A 17,416-nucleotide genomic window follows, 5' to 3' on the forward strand; every position below is an offset into this window, starting at 1 on the left:
ATAAATGATTAAGTGCCTATGGTTATCTCTTAGCAGTAAGAAAATATTGTGATCCTAGTGCAATTTTGATACCCAAAATACATAAAATAGAAACATTAAAGTATGCATGATTTTAAAGAATGTATCATTTATTTTTATTCTAAAATTATTTTATTTTTTCTCTCACTGTGTTATAAAAATGACAACATACAAAAGTTAAGTGTTTCATATTATATGATGATAATTATTTTTCAGAATACTATGAACCATACCCAGTTCCTGGATGCTGGTGCTGGAGTCTCGGAAGACAGTCTGTCAGATTAGCGGAGGAGGGTTGGGGCAGCTGCCCATTCCTGTAGAGCAGTGATTCCTGCATTCCTATCCATATGCAGAATCAAAGGAGAAAATAAAAGGTCATGTTGCTTGCTAGGTTAAAAGAAAGGAAAAAAAGAAGAAGGAAAGACAAGAGAGACAGAGGGAGAATTCTAATATTATCTATGTTCATAATTTTGTTCTGAAGAAAACTCACCTAAAATATTCTATTCTGCTTGCATGATTCAAGAGACGGTTGATTTGCAAATGTCATGAATACCTCATTGGTTTTCACAAACTTTTTCTATAACGGTCAATAAGAGTAAATAAAGGACATGGTCTGGATTTTGTGTTTTACACCCAAAAGTCCTTTCTTGGCTTTCTGTAACCAAGTGGGACTCATTGTATGTTGCACCGACTTTCTTTCTATTTCCTTTCCTGTTACTCCTTCCTGTCCTGGCGCACAGCCTCGCATTTTAAGTGAGAACCCAATTAACCTAATAAACCAGTCCACTTACCTCAGGTCTTGGTAGACCTGTAACTTACCTTGTTTTGCTTTTATTCAGCACCTGAAAGACGCAAAATGTGAACTCTTCTGCTGAGCAACTGCACTCTTCTGCCTCCTCCTCAGCTGTGCAGGCATTTGGTGGCCTCTCTGCTAACTTACTCTTCTCAGACATAATGTGTTTTTCCCACATGACAGAGAATATGAATTACCAATCTCAGCTTCTACTCTCAGAAAGAGTTGGCAGATAGAGTTGACTGAATCTCTTCTGACGAATCTCTTCACCAATTCTGAGCAGTGAAATCCTAGATAAATATGCAAACATCTATTTCGCCGTTTATTAATGAGACACCTGAACTTAGTGAAGCAAGCACCTTTCATCTACTGCATGATAGCTTATATAAAGCAGAGCCTATGAATCAACAGTGTCTAAACAACTGAGGTCAGCATTTAAAATACCCTTCAAGAAGATTAAGGGCACCTGTGCTTCTTGCCCCATGCTTGCTGCTTGATTTCTCTGTGTGCATTTGCAACTTCGGGGCGTTTAAAGGATGACAGGGAGTTAAATTGCATATATAAAGGCATTTCCAAGTCCTTCCTGTAACTATATGGACCAATGTGAGTGGTGAATCCATTTTTCTCACATACTCTGGTTTCCCTTGTCAGAGTTAGAAACATTTGACTCAGCAGACCACTGTGTCCTCCTTTGGATAGGCTTTCTTAATTTCTAGGAGTTTTCCTCCTACCTCATTGGTCAAATGAGTTCACTTTCTTTCTATATTTTTCTCCCATCTCTCAATATTGACGTGTTCTAGGGTGTGATCATCAGTCATTTTCTCTATTTACAATCATTCCTTTGCTGGTCTCATCCTAAACCATAGAGAACCATATGGTCTCATCCAGAACCATAGACTTCTATGCATCTTGCATGCTGCTCACTACCAAATGTCTCTCCCCAGGTCAGAACTCTTTTGAAGTGCACCTGCCTACTTGACATCTCTATGTGGATGACTAACAGACATCTCAAACTTAGTATGTCCAAGACTGCACTCCTTACCTTACTCTACAAATCCGTTCTATCCAAAAAAATTTTCCATCTCCACTGAGGGTAACTCCATTCTGCCAGTTGCTCAGTCCAAAAATCTTTGTGTGCTTGACATCTTTCTCTCTATTAGGAAATCATATTGATTCCAGTTTCACAATATTTCCTGAATTCGACCACTTCTTAACACCTCCACCGCTACCATTTTGGCTTAAGTCACCATCTGAATTACTGATGCAATCTTCTAATTGGTTGCCTCCTTGCTCCCTCCACAGTCTATTCTCAACAGAGAACCAGAATGATGCTATAAAATGTAGTCAGATATACCTCTCTTCTGCTCAAAAGCCTCCAATGGCTTTCTGTTTTTTATAGAGTAAAAGGCTAGTTCCTTACAAGAGCCTTGCAAGATCTGATCCCTGTTAACCATCTGACCTCCTTCCCTACACTGTTTCCCCTTATTCATTTCATTTCAATCACTCTCCTTGCTATTTGTTTGAACAAGCCAGGCATGCTCTTGGTTTAGGGTATCTGCCTGGAATACTTGTTTTGTGATATCCACGGGCTAACTCCTTCACTTTGATCACAATTTACATTCTCAATGGGGGTCCCCAACCCTCCCCCATTTTAATACTGGAGCCTAACTTCCATATTTCCTTGAGCTATACCAATCCACAGTCCTGTTCCACTTGTTTGTTCCATAGGACTTATCACCTGCTAATGTATTATCAAACCTACTTATTTATTGTTTTCAATGCTTGCTTATACTTACTTGTTAACCACTCTGCCGCTTTTTAACCATTCTCCACTCCTACCAAGCACCCACCACTTGAATGTAAAATTCTAAAAAGCAGGGATCACGATTTCATTGTGATAATGCATGTATCTAGAACAATGCTTGGCACATACTAGGCACTCAATAAATTTTTGGGTGTGTAAAATGAATTTCCATCGTTTCTCCTGTCTACTGGTATACTATGTTTCATGTCTGGGGTGAGAGGGAAGCAGAGAGAAAAGGACTTTAAGATTTTTCTTGTTTTTTTTTTTTTTTTTTTTTCACGTTGGTACATTTTAACCTCCTTTTTACTTTTTAAATGTCCTCCTACTACAAGGATCGCACTGTCTTTTTTCATTGCAAAAGTATTAATTTTTATGGAAATGTATGTACTTGGAACTGAAGACAACTCCATAATTATATAAGTATTACAGTAATTAAGTTTGATATGACCCAGATGGGCATTTTTTTCTCTAATAGAAGCATGCTATTTCATGATAAGATAATGGAACGTTAGTATGACAAGGCACTGGAAATGTGACCAACACCTGAATCATAAAATAACATTTGCTATCACAGACTAACTTTATTTGTGCAATATTTTTGTAATTTTGCTCTAAGGTTTATATCTAAAAACTACATAGATGTTCCTTGCACATTCCTAAGGATGTATACACTTAAAAAAATACTTACTATACATTTATAAATTCCAAATTTTAAAAATACTCAAAATCAAATTCTCCCTGCTGTGTCCTTTATTAGGGTCACCATTTATGTGTACAAGTCTCTGGAGCTGAGTAGGTGGATGGGCTTCTCTCTCTGTGTTTCTCAAATCTGTAGTAGTATCAGCTCTACACTTTGATAGTCTCTCCTCTTCCATCTGCCATGCACAGACACAGGAGAGTCTAAGCACTATATCTCTTTTGGCAAGAGGTGGAAGTATAGATTTTGATTAGCTGCACTGTAGGGAGCAGACGCTGAAAACCTACTGAAAGTTGCTGGCACCTGACAGAAATCTCGTTGGATACCAGTCAAGCAGCAGAAGAGCTGCTCTTGCTTAGATAACTACCCAGGTCAGTTTTATTTATCTTGAAACGATCCTGACCTTTTAATTCTATAATTAGAGTGTAGTGGGAAGAGTATAGATTTTGAAGCTGGATGGCTTATGTTGCCATCTCATGTGGGTGATATATCAGGTGAGTTGGCAAGCCTCCTGTTCCTTATCAGACAAGGTGCTCACTACAGCATAACTGGAAGGGCACTTTGGAGGGTTGGCTATGATTTAGTTAAAGTGCCTCTTGAAGGAAATACAAGACATGTAAAGGCAGGTTATGTTGTCTGGCATGTTCACTGTTGATACCTCCATCTAGAAGAATAGCTGGCACAAAGGATGCTTTCAATGGGTAAGAAGTGTCCAGGCATTTTGTGTTTATCTTTCCCTCCTTTCCCCCCATGTATGGAAATTGGTTTCTGTTTTGTATCATAAGGAGACTGAAAGCCCTGTGTTTATCTCAGTGGGCCCACAGTCAGTGCAGTAGGATTTAAACTAGAGCACCCTGAGGCAGATACATTCTGAAAGTTAGGAACTTTATGTAAGAAGCTCTTCAGATCAGCTTCTCTGAAAAGTAGTACCATAGATTTGCAAAAGTAGCCCAGAATGCAAGCATCTTTGGCCGTCCCTCAGTAGCTACCGTACTGAGGGTAAAACTTAGTCTATGATGAGCTCTACTGATCCTAAATTCTTTCCAATGCTTTTAAAGTTATTTCTGCTCTATTTTTCAAAAGATACAATTGGCATCAAAGTTCAAATTAATGTACATGTGCCTATACATGAGAATTATGTAAATTATTTCTGACTTTGATAATTGAAGTTATCTATAGCATTTATCATACAAATATTATTATTAAGGATTGAATATTAAACCATTTATTTTTCCCACAATGACTTAGAATGTTTTCTAATTATCTCTCAATTTTTAACCTATTTACAGAAAAATCACTGTCAGAAACATTTTCCAACAGATGAATAGTACATCATAAGTAGTTTTTGTGCTTCTGAAACTCCTGTTGGGTTTTGGTCAAATGTTGGATTCTCTTATAAGGATACCAATTATTGATTTGCAATACTCTGAAGTTTGCTAGGAGGCTCAGTGTAAAACACTTTATGTGCAAATAAGTGATGGAAATGCAATGTGTGAAGATTTGCTTAGATATGTTGTGACTACATATCACACATGATATTACATGACTAAATATCTAATGTCACCTAATAATTAAAGGAAGGGGGAGGCAACCATTTATTTGCATTTTAATAGTGAAATTGACTAATAAAGTCGTAAACATCACAGAGGGTAAGGTATCAGTAAAACAGAAGCACTATCTTCATTCTTTATTCCCCACTCAGAGTTTCAATCTCATTTTCCATCTTCATTCTTTATTCCCCACTCAGAGTTTCAATCTCATTTTCCCTCTGCTATACCAACCTGCTCCCTTAACTCACATGCCAACCAAATACATAATCAGGAAGATGATGTCCTTTTGATTCTCTAGAAATTTATCAAGATCTGAGGTCACGGAAAGTAGGGTTAAAGGGAAAGAAGTTGAAGAGAAAAGTGAGTTTTTCTTCAATTAAAAGTCTTATAAACTTTTCTTACGAAATATTGCTCTGATTAAAATAACAGGCATAACTTAAGACTGTCGTCACCTAACCTCAGTGTATTGAAAACAAGTAGGATATATTAACATAAACCCTTATGCTTATATGCTAATATATCATGGTTAGAGAATATAGTTAAAAATGATTTTCAAATTAAAGCTCTTCAGCCAACATGCAATTAAACCTAGTTTCTGACTAATGCTCTGTGACAAAATTGCTGCTTATAATATTATAATGGATAGACAGCTAGAAAGATCTACACATTTACTATGGCATTGACTTATGTATATATATGTAGCTTTTTTTTCACTAAATATCTACAGTGCTGTAAATGTATTTTCTCTTCCTTATGATTTTCTTAATAACATTTTCTTTTCTCTAGCTTATATTATAGTAAAAATACAGTATATAATACCTATAACGTATAAAATATGTGTTAATTGACTGTTTATGTTACCAGTGAGACTTCCACTCAACAATAAGTTAATAGTAGTTAAGTTTTGGGGAGCAAAAGTTATATGTGGGTTTTAAACAGCATGGGAAAATTAGGTCAGCACCCATAACTAGTACATTTTTCAAGGATCAGCTGTATTTCTGATGTTCCTTCAACATATAGTTTGATTCCATTTTAACCCAAAACTTCCATAATTATAGCAAATAGGTTTTAGAATACATGGTGTATTTAAAAGAACATCATTGTAGTTGATAGATCATGAGGCAATGGACAATTCCAGCATTGGAAAAATACCTTGAAGCTATTACTTACATTAGGACAACCCATTCCCACATCCTTTTGATAAGAGGTCACAAATCCGGACCACAGGAATACACACATGATCCAGGATGAGCTAATGATGGAAAATTTTGCCCCTGACCGTAGTGATCATTCCAGAGATGGACCTGTAATAAAAACTAGGCCAATTAGATTTCTTTTTTGTACAAGTCTTCTGTTTGGAACTGGTGGGAAATATTCTCATTTCATCTCAAGATCAAATAAAGTAAAGAGACTGTGTTTTAGCCTCATGCAGAAATGATTTGAAAGAAGTCACAAATTATATTATAAAAAGACATCAACATTATTGCCACCTATGCCTATATTTATGTGCCATCTAAAAATATTAACTTTGTAATTTTATTAAGTGTGGCATATAAACAATATTATGTTAATGTAATATAATTTAGTATACCATCTTTGAGAAAGGCTGAGTTGGTACTGAGTTGACATTTAAATCATTAAACAAAAGTAATTCTGTGGTAGCAAGAATAAAATCTCAAAGATAATCCTTAAAGGTAAAAGCAAATGTTTTTATGACTGATTTTCCTAGTGAGGATTTAAAATTAAGATCCCTGATAATTATAAAATGTGGGCCTACAGTCAATTTGCAAAATCACAAATTATAAAAATATTCTTAAATTCTGATGAAGATAATCCTTTGAAAATCACCCATCAATTTGTGTGTGTATATGTGTAGAAAATTATTATTTAAAGAAAAATGACAAATAGGCATCTTACAGGCTTGGAAATAGGCTAAAAATATTCCACCATGCTCCTCTCGGTTTCATGAAAAAGGCTTAGAGCTTAGAGTTGAGCAATCTGAATTCTGTCTTCAGCTAAACTCCTGACTTCCAAAATTAAGGCTTTAAGGAGCTTTTGCCGTTTTCTATGAACAGAGCAAGAGTGGGAAGCACAGCAATAAACTGCTAAAAGATTTCCTGTTAGGGTTGATCAAGCCTTGTTGACTTCCAAGGCTGCCATTCTTTTTCAAGCTGTCTTCATGATGCTTTCTCTGTGTATTAGTTTCCTAGAGTTGTTATAATTAATTCTCAAAAAGTGTGTGAGTAAACAACAGAAATTTATTCTTTCACTGTTCTGGAGGCTAGAAATCTGAAATCAAGATGTCAGCAGGACTGTGCTCCCTCTGACAGCGAAAGAGGAAGAATCCTTCCTTGCCTCTTCCAGTGCCTGGTGTTTGCTGGCAATCTTTGGTGTTCTTTGACTTGTGTACATGCATCACTCCAGTCATATGACCACCTCAGTCTTTTCACATTGTCTTCCTTCTGTGCGTGTCTGTCTCTGCATTCAGAATTGCTCTCTTTGTAAAGACCAGTCATATTGGATTCGGGCCTACACTAATGACCTCATTTAATTTATTTACACCTTGAAAGACCTTATTCCAAATAAGGCCATACTTGGAGTTACTAGATGTTAGGATTCCAATGTATCTTTTTGGGGAGACACAATTTAATTTATAGCACTTGGGGTTTGCCTCTCTCTTTAAAGCTGACTCTCAAAAACAAGAGTATAAAGGAAGTCACGTAGAAACTTTTGTCACCTTCACTTTCTGTCTTTCTTATCCATGCTCTGTACCTTATTCATTCTGTGCCTCTCTCTCTCCACACTCCCTTTTCTTCTAAATTCATAAATATTGTTTAATACTCACACTTTATCTCTGTAGTACTCTCCCTTACTCCAAATCTCCTTTATACAAATACTGATGATCAGAACTTTCTATAAGAAACCTTAAGAGATAGGAGGTATTATTTAAAGATGTTTTTATTTCCACTCCACCAGACTCTCACCTTAGATGATTTCAATTTCCACATAAATAAGACTCTACTAATAGACAGGCCAGTCTGGTCGAAATAAGAAACACTGCAATGTCACTCCAGTGGAGAAATGTCTCCAGAATTCTGGTAAGATGAAGAAAGCTGTTCCTTTCACTCCTCTCTGTTTGTGCAGCAGAGAAATACATTAATAAAGAGGTGAAGGATTGGTAAGTGGAACAGGCTGAAATGTCTTCCCTTAAAGGTCACACATTTGGTAACAATGAGTAATACCTGTTCTTCATAAGGAAGGGGGTTCTGATTAAAGCTTTGATTTGCTTGGTGGGAGTTTATATTCTGGGTTGTTGCCAAAAGTAATCTTTTTCCACCTTGTCATCAGGCACCCTTAATATCTTACTAGAGCTCTTCAAACTAGATGTTGGGTTAAAGGTACACTGAGCTGTTGATACCCCTCAATCTTTAAAATATAGGTGGTGCCTTTTGCTGCCAAAATGTCCAAGCAGCCTCCCACTTTGCCCGGTGTGTCTTGCTAAATGTATTCTAATTTTCTACATGTCTGTGCACTGAAGCATTGTTCTGCAGTGATCAAGCATAGTGCCCAAAGACTACTAGAAGCATACCCATTGTCAAACAAAATTAAGTTTATTAAGATGTTGCAGCAAGACAGAACATATACCATGGTAACCCGTGGGGTTTCTCAGGGAGAGAAGATAAGTAAGGAGGGAGAACTTTCTCAGAAAAAGTAGCAAGATACACAATGCGCAAAGATATGTATCATGATGGTGCAATTAAGGAGCTACATGAGGTCTGTTATGACAGGATCATAGAGCTTGTGTGGGGGCAAACAGGAATAAGAAATGTCTAAGGCCCATGTCATGAACAGTTTTGACTGCCTGACAAGGATTTGGAAATTTATATCCTGCAGGCAATAAGGAATTATTGAAGGATTAGAATACAAGTGATCCGGTTGTAATTGTATTTTAGCAAACCTCTTTAAAAACAGAAGGAAAGATAAATTTGAGAGCTTGAGACTTTTGCAATAGGTTAGGCATGAAAGGATTAGACCTCAAAATAGAGCTATGACGTTAGGAATAATTTTTGAGTTATGTCGGAAATGAAATTGTGTGATTTAATAGCGGATGAGGATAAAGTAGAAGGAGAATCCAGGGCAGAATTTCAATACTGAGTGATAACTCATTAATTTGAAGGGCCTCCTGGGAGTGCTCAGTTCAGAGTGATTGGAGGGCTGTATGACCATGTGCTAGGAACGTGATAGATTAACTATAGTTGCTATAGCATGAGAGGAAAGATGGGACACATTTGCCATGTAGAAATGGCATTGTTAGTTGCTTCACTATAAGCCGTTTCCATTCTCTCTTCCTTCCAGAACTGCAAGTTTCATTCAGACAGCCACTCCTCTGGGATATAATTCATGTTTTTTTAGGAAAAATGTATCATGTAGGGCAACTTCAATATATATTTATGATAGGTTATCCTATCGACCTTTGCAAAGGGACTGTTTTATGAGTGTAGGCCTGAACCAATCAATGCCTGACAGTTCCCTAAACATAGTAGTGGGTTTGAAATAGGCATGTGATACAATTCAGGCCAATGAGATGCCAGGAGAGTTTTCTGTGGGTTTCCAGGAAAGTTCCTTGCTCTTAAGAATCAGCCAGGATTAAATCTAACCTTAATGACTCAATAAGTATCCTTACCTTATAAATCAGTTTGAGCTATGATTTCTGTTACTTGCAGTTAAAAAATATTGATTAATGATGTCTTTTCTTTCCTCCACTTAGCACAACTCTCAATTTTCTGATTGTCAATGGATGTTGGTTCTGTTCACAAGCTAGATAATAGACTACGAAAAGGTTTTAATGTTAGGTAGTCAGATCTGTGAGACATATATGGCATCTAGGAAAAGATATCTGACAAGTACATGTCTACACTTCTATTATAAACTGTAACAGGGATGTAATCTAGGTTGAAATTTCAGGTTTGGAAATCACTAGTGTGTGATAGGTGTTTTAAGACATTGTGCAATATTAGATGTAATATCAACCTAGTGGGTAGAAACCAGTATTCTTTTTCTCAGTGAAGTTGAATGGAATAGTGTTTAATAGAATACAAAATATCAACATATATTGAGTGTAATGAGGAAAATTGTTGTTTCTTAAAACCTGTATTTTTTAGTTGCATACATGTGTGGTATGGATCATAATATAAAATATATTTTTTACTATAAGTAGCAGTCAGAAAAATTTTACAAGCAATGCTATAGAGTGAGAAAGTTAGAAAACTGTCAAGAAAAACCTAGAGATTTTGGAAGAAGGCATGGAAAGAGAAATATGAATAAGAGGTGGCTGAGAAGGTAAAATGTGACCTAGGAGGTAGGAAGATGCGAAAACTACACAAAATACTCTTACCTTTCTCCAAATGTATCTAGAATTCACGTTTAGTGAACATTTCTGATGCAACCACAAACCCATGTTGTGTCAAATTTGTGGAGGCCAGCATTTGATTTAGGGCCTGTTGTATGTCTTATCAATCCTATTCCTAGAAAAATGTGTCATTGCTTCATGTATCCTAATCCTTTATGACTTTGACTCATCAAGTATCCTATCTCCTGAATCCCCGCATTTTTTCAGCACCTATTTTTCTGTTGTAATTTTTAAATTTTCATTAGCTTCAAAAATTTATATTCAGTTTCCTTTCATATCAGCTTAAGAACCCTCTACTTCAGGTATTATAAACTTCTTAGATTACTTAACACCTTAGAGTGACTAAGAGTGTCAAATAAAAGCAAGAAAAATCATTACTTTTGATTTTTATAGCTGAATTATCTTATAGAAATACAGTATTTTTCAATGAAAAGTTTAATGAGATTGGCACACATGGACTTAAATTTGACAGGCTGAATCAGTTTTTGACTTCAATCATAAGAAAAATGTCATTTTCACAGAGAAAAACATAATGTGATGCTGTAGTCGATCCCCATAGACTTAGTTGGATCCAAATTCAATTCTTCTTTTAAAAGGATCCAAAACAGTGTGAATCACTGTTTTCTGCATCATCCCATGTACTCATAAAAATTTCATGCTGGTACCTAACAAATCAATGGTATTTTTTAAAGACTTTCTTTTTGTTGATTTATTTAAGCAGCCAGAAGGATTAATTTGTTTTCTCATCAAGGTTCAGACCTCACAATACTGTATAAGTATTCTAATATATGCAGTTGTCGATTCAGTGATTGCTTCTTTGTTATGTAACTATAATTTCAAAATATGTCTAGGATATTATTTGATTTGTATTGTATAATGTTAATTTAAAGAAATGAATTTCTCTAAGAATCTTTGAATAAAAGGGGCACCTCTCAAGGAAAGAGCAGGATCTTTTGTTCCTCAAATGTATCTGAATCAAAAAAGCAAAAATAGAAAATGTAGACATGCATACTTTTTATCCTAAAGATACACACACAAAAATAATAATAATAAAGGAGTGACTTATGAACAAGGCTATTCATTACAGAATTATTTATATAACAATTCTAATGGCCCAGACCTTCAGGAATGAAGATTTAGGTCACATCACCAAGCAAGGAACCATCATCTATCAAGGTGCTTCCAAGGTCAAAGAGAATATGGTAGGTATAATGGGAGATGGTAGTTATCAATATTAGCTACAGCCATTTGTCAAGTTGAAGAAATGAAATGATAACTATGAATATTTTTCTTTATTTTGATATAAATATATGTGTGTACATACATAGTCATCTTTGTCTTTCTTTCTACTATTCTCTTCAATATAATGTTCACAGTAGCAAGTATCATATGTCAGTTCTTAAGTTACAGAATACAAAAGGAGGAACATGTTTCAGTAAGAAGAGGAATAAAAATCATCCAAAAATGTATGAAAGAACTGTGTATCCTCTTTTGGGAAGAGGGTAGTGTACTTTTGGTTATATGGGGTATATTTGCATTACGTTAGTTCAGAACACGATCTGGCTATTACAGTTTCGGGAGTTAAGTGTGCTTAAAAGAGGAATGTACATTGGATGACAAGTTGACAAAGGAGGGACTGTGGTGGCTTTGTATTGTTTCAACTTAGCTTAGTTGGAACTAAGTTTCCCCAGTCTTCTCCATGCATGGTTCTAGGTTAGGGTTGACCACAAGCAAAATTTGCATGGAATTTGAAGACTGATTGGAATCCACTGATGGGTTTACACTCAACCCAGTGAGAGGTCAGGCACAGTTGCAGCTCATACAGCTTATGACATTGTGGTGGAGAGGCATGGGGCAGCAGCTGGGCAGGCTGCTCCTCCAACTTCTCATGGATCTCCTCCTTCAGCTTCTCTGAATACTTATCATGTTGTGGCAAAGTATTCCAGCTCTTTTGCAGGTTACCCCATCATCAAAGTCAGAGGCTTGAAATTGCTGAGGCATCAGGGCCAGTTCAGATAAAACTCAGATGTGGGATCCAGTGCATCTTCACAGGTTCTGTTTTACCCTCTCTCCTCACATTATGTGCATCCTTCCTTCTTGACTGCTGGGCCTGCTGACTTTAAGCCCAGCACCAGACCCAGGGGTACCAAGCTTATGAGGTCAGAGAGTCAAGTTAGTGAACTCATACTAGAAAAAGTGCTACATACCTCATTGCTGAATATCACTATAGTCACCTTCAATTTTCTACCCTTGGGAAGGTATGCCAGGACTTAGTGCACCCTCCGAAGCAATTTTGGAACTCTTTTTCTGGAATAGCCATCAGAATCGTCATTGTATTACCCTTGATGTTCTGAATGTCATCAAAATGTCTTCCTTTCAATATTTATTTTATCTTCTGGTAAAGAAAGAAGTCATTGGGGGCCAGATCAGGTGAGTAGGGTGGGTATTCCAATACAGTTATTTGTTTACTGGCTAAAAACTCCCTCACAGACAGTGCCCTGTGAGCTGGTGCACTGTTGTGATGCAAGAGTCATGAATTGGCAAAAAGTTCAGGTTGTTTTCATCTAACTTTTTCATGCAGCCTTCTCAGCACTTCGAAATAGTAAACTTGGTTAACTGTTTGTCCAGTTGGTACAAATTCATAATGAATAATCCCTCTGATATCAAAAAACAGTTAGCAACATCATTGCAACAAATTCATGAATTTAATTGCCAGACCTCATATGTAGACCATTTAACCAGCTCTCTAGACTGTGTAGTGTCTAACCCCTATAATATATCCTTTATATCACTCATAATGGTTCTGTTTCACTGATCAAATCCTAATAGATTCAGAAAGACTTTGTATTGCATGCTAACTTTTCTTAAAAAAATGAAATCGTGGAAGAATAATTCGGAATGTAATGAAAATGGTGACTCCGTGGGAAGGAAAGAATAAGGAGGGGAGGGGACAAAGCTGGAAACTGAAAGTGTTTTGGTTCATAATTTTGACTTTGGAATCATGTAAATATTTTTCATGAATTAAAAACCAAAATTAAATGAAATCAAACGAAAAAACAAAGCAGTTCCTTAATATGGAAAGGAACCAAAAAATGAAACTAACGTTGGTAAAATGACTAGATGTAGAAGAATGATTTCAAATGACTTTAAAAAGCATAATATTTTGACTTAAAAATATAGAAAATCATATTCTAAGATCTGAAAAAGAACCACACCAACTAAAGTGGGCACGCTTATTTTGAATGGCACTGTGGATAATTGTATTTTGAAACAATGTGATGTACATATACAAACTATTTTATACACATACATATTATTATGACCTAAAGCAAATACAATTATGCTAACATCATTTAGAATCCAAATTTTTTAGAAAGAGAAACGATATACATATTTTTAAAATCACATAAAATTTCACCCATTAGGTAAAACTCTGTAATGCCAATTTCAAAATATTAGTACAAATTCATGATATTGTTTTTCTAAAATTTGTATGTTTTCTAGCTCTGAGTCCTGCAAAGTCCTAGAAGCAAGGAGCATCCCTAATTCCCACACTGTCATCTCTAAATGCAACCTTCCCATGAAAGGAACCAGGACTCCTTGGACAAAGGGCCAACTCAGAGTCTAGGACACAAAATGCACAAGATGAACGTGAAATATTTTGTTGTATCTAAAAGCAAGAAATCTACCAAAGAAAGAGGAGCCAGGAGCCACTGTCATTGACAGGATAACTTGAGCGTCAAAAAAAGCTAATAATAATAATAATAATAATAATGACCGCAATGGATTGAAATCATAAAATATGATAAAACACACCAGTTCCTAAAACAAAATAAAAATAGAACAAACAGCAAAACAGACTACAAATTATTGATCTCCTTAAGAGTTTATAAGGATACCAACTAATTATTTGAGAACTGACATTGAGGAAATATCAAGCATTCATCCTACCTGTCTTTGACAGACTTTCAGTCATCAAATTCTTAATAAAGATCTTTATGTAAGAATCAAGGCTAATAAATAAAGGAGAAATGATAAAAGTAGAAAGTCACTTTTTTGCAATATCTAATGAAATAATAATATATCCAGGCAATAACATTATTAATGCTAAAATCCTTGGATGAAAAATTGGTAGGGATATAAAGATAGATGATATTATGGGAAACTTTTGATGATTCTGTATAATACTAAATGTGGATAACCAAACACAGTGTGTCTCTTGATGGAAGGCAGTGGAGTGCTCAGTAAATCAATCTAGACACCTATTTATAGAAAAAAAAAAGGAAATCGTTAATGAAATGATAAGAGTAGAGTGATGATCATTGCTGAAGCTTGGTTATAGAGCTATAGGAATTTATTTTATTATTCTCTTTATTTCTATTGACTTTGGCAAATTTCCATAATAAAAGAGTTATACATTTTAAAAATTGAATATTTTGGTTTCTAAAAAAATTAAAAGTAAAGTATTGGTGAATAAACAACTTTTTTAGGAGTAATCTTTAAGTTAAGACTCTTTAAAAACCTACAAATTGTGATTCCATATTTTTCTTCCTTCTCCACCATATCATAAAGAATGGTACATATATTGGGGGTGCCAAAAAATGTGTACAAGGGGACACTTTTGTCAATGTTGCTCAAGATTTTGCTTGTCTGGGAAGCTCTTTATTTGTCCTTCAATTCTAAATGATTGCTGCATAGAATTATGTTGGTTGTAGGTCTTTGCTTTTCATCACATTGAATATTTTGTGCCAATCCCTTCTGTCCTGCAAAGTTTCTGATAATCTTATGGGAACTCCCTTATGGGTTACTAGCCACCTTTCTCTTTCTGCTTTTAATATTCTCTCTTTGTCTTTAAACTTTGCCATATTAATTATAATGTGTCTAGGTGTGGACCAATTTGGGTTATCTTGTTTGGGATTCTGTGCTTCCTGAACTTGTGTGTCTATTTCCTTCACCAGGTTAGGGAAGTTTTCAGTCATTATTTCCTCAAATACATTCTCAATCCCTTGCTTTCTCTCTTCTTCTGGTACCTCTATGATGTGAATGTTGTTACACTTGATGTTGTCTCAGAGGTATCTTCAACTATTCTCATTTATTTTTTATTCATTTTTCTTTTTGCTATTCCAATTGGGTGTTTTCTGCTACCTTGTCTTCCAAATCGCTGATTACATCCTCTGCTTCATTTATTCTGCTGGTGATTCTTTCTAGTGCATTTTCATTTCAATTATTATATTTTTCAATTCTGACTGACTTTTTTATGGTTTCTATGTCTTTTTTATTTTTCATTTTTGTGCTTGCTTTTTATTAAAGTTCTCACTAAGTTGCTTGAGCATCTTTATAACCATTCTTTTGACCTCTGTCTCTGACAGATTGCTTTTCTCCATTTTCAGTTCTTTTCTTTTTGGATTTTTCTTCTGTTCTTTCATTTGGTACTCATTTTACACCCACCCCACCCCCTATATTGGCTGCCTCTCTGTTTGTTTCCACTATGTATTAGGTAGATCTGCTATGTCTCCCAGTCTTGACCAGGTAACCTTCAGTAGTAGGTGCCCTGCAGGGCTGTGGCACAGTCTCCCTGGTCACCTGCTCTGGGTACTCCAGGAGTGTCCTTTGTGAGTTGTGTGTATCCTCTTGGTATAGTTGAGCCTTGACTCTTATTTGTACATAGTAGGCGGGATTGGCCCTAAGGCTGATTGGCTGTGGGGTTTGGCCATGTCCATAGCTTCCAGGCTGCTATGTAAGGCTTATCCCACTGAGTGGGACTTGCCCCAGTAGGCTCTGATGCCTGTTGAGACTGCATTTTGGGTGTGCTGCTTGTGGGGCTACTTGGGCAGTGCTCTGCTGTGGTCTAAAGCCGACCAACAAGTATGTTGGTTCTGGGGCCTATTGCAAGGGGATCTAGTGCAGGCCCAGGTCACTCACTATCTGTGACCAGTGGGGGACGACCTGATAGGAGCTACAAAACAATTTGTGGTTGTTTTGCTGCCTGTATCAACCCTAGAGGCACAAAGGAGAGGCTCAGGATGTCTGCCACCGGTACCGGGCCCCAGGTAGCTCCGCAAAAAGCCATGGCACCCCAAGGTCTGCTGCCACCTGCTGACTCCCTTAAGTTCCAGCCCCTAATAATGTCTCTTGTGGTACACAAGTTGGGTGAGGCAGGGTCCTAGGAAGTTTATAGAGTGATAAGAGCTGTGGTCAAAAGCTTAATGTAGACTCTGGTTTGGTGCCAGTGCAGAGCCTGGAGCTACTCAGGAAAAGTCTCAGATCACACTGAGGCTAGCTACCACCTGCCTGGACCCTGAGGACTCTGATAGTTTTTCCGAGAAAGAGTGCAGTGGGGGCAGGGCTGGCTGCTCTTGGAGAAATGCCTCTGGTATTGGGCAAATTGAGTCAGGCAGGGTCTTAGAGAATTAGCAGGGTAGAACTGTAGAGCTCACCAGGCCAATCAGATTCAGACTTGGCCTGTGGGGGCGGGCTCAACACATTAAAGATGGCGCCCAGCCTTCTGGCTTCACAGGAGAAGAACCCAAACAGGGAAAATGGCAACCATCCTCCAGCCCTAACTCCAAGCCACACACCTCATTCTGCCCCCGTATGCTGCCGACACCTGCTGTCCTTCTGTCGGAGCCCAAGGTAAGTGCCTGTGAGTGAGAGAGTCTGTACGCAGGCCATTTAAGAGAATGCCTGGGTTTCCCACAGCCTTCGGTTCCACCTAGATGGTCAGAATCCCCACTGTTTATCACAGCCAGGTGTTGTCAGGGCTACTCTTCCAGACACTAGGACTCTGGGCTGCAGAGGCAATTATAAGCCTGGGGTCTCTTGCTCCTCCAGGGGCGGGTGGGGGGTGCGGGAGTAAGCATCATGGCTGAGATATTTCTCCCATTTCTCAGGCACCACACAGAGGTTTGGGGCCTGCCCATTTCATATCTCCACCCCTCCTACCATTCTCTACGTGGCTTCTTTTTTATATCCTTAGTTATAAAGAACTTCTGTTTAGCCAGACTTTGGATGGTTCTCCAGGTAGATTGCAATTTAGTTGTTCTTTAAATGTGTTCATGGAAGGAAACAGGCACAGCGTTTATTCACTTTGCCATCTTGGATCTCAATTCTAGTGTGTGCCATTTTAAATCAACGAGTGAGTTTT

Source organism: Rhinolophus sinicus, chromosome 17 (genome assembly GCF_057876585.1).
Source record: "Rhinolophus sinicus isolate RSI-liver-muscle chromosome 17, RSI-T2T, whole genome shotgun sequence".
Taxonomy (NCBI): Eukaryota; Metazoa; Chordata; class Mammalia; order Chiroptera; family Rhinolophidae; genus Rhinolophus; species Rhinolophus sinicus.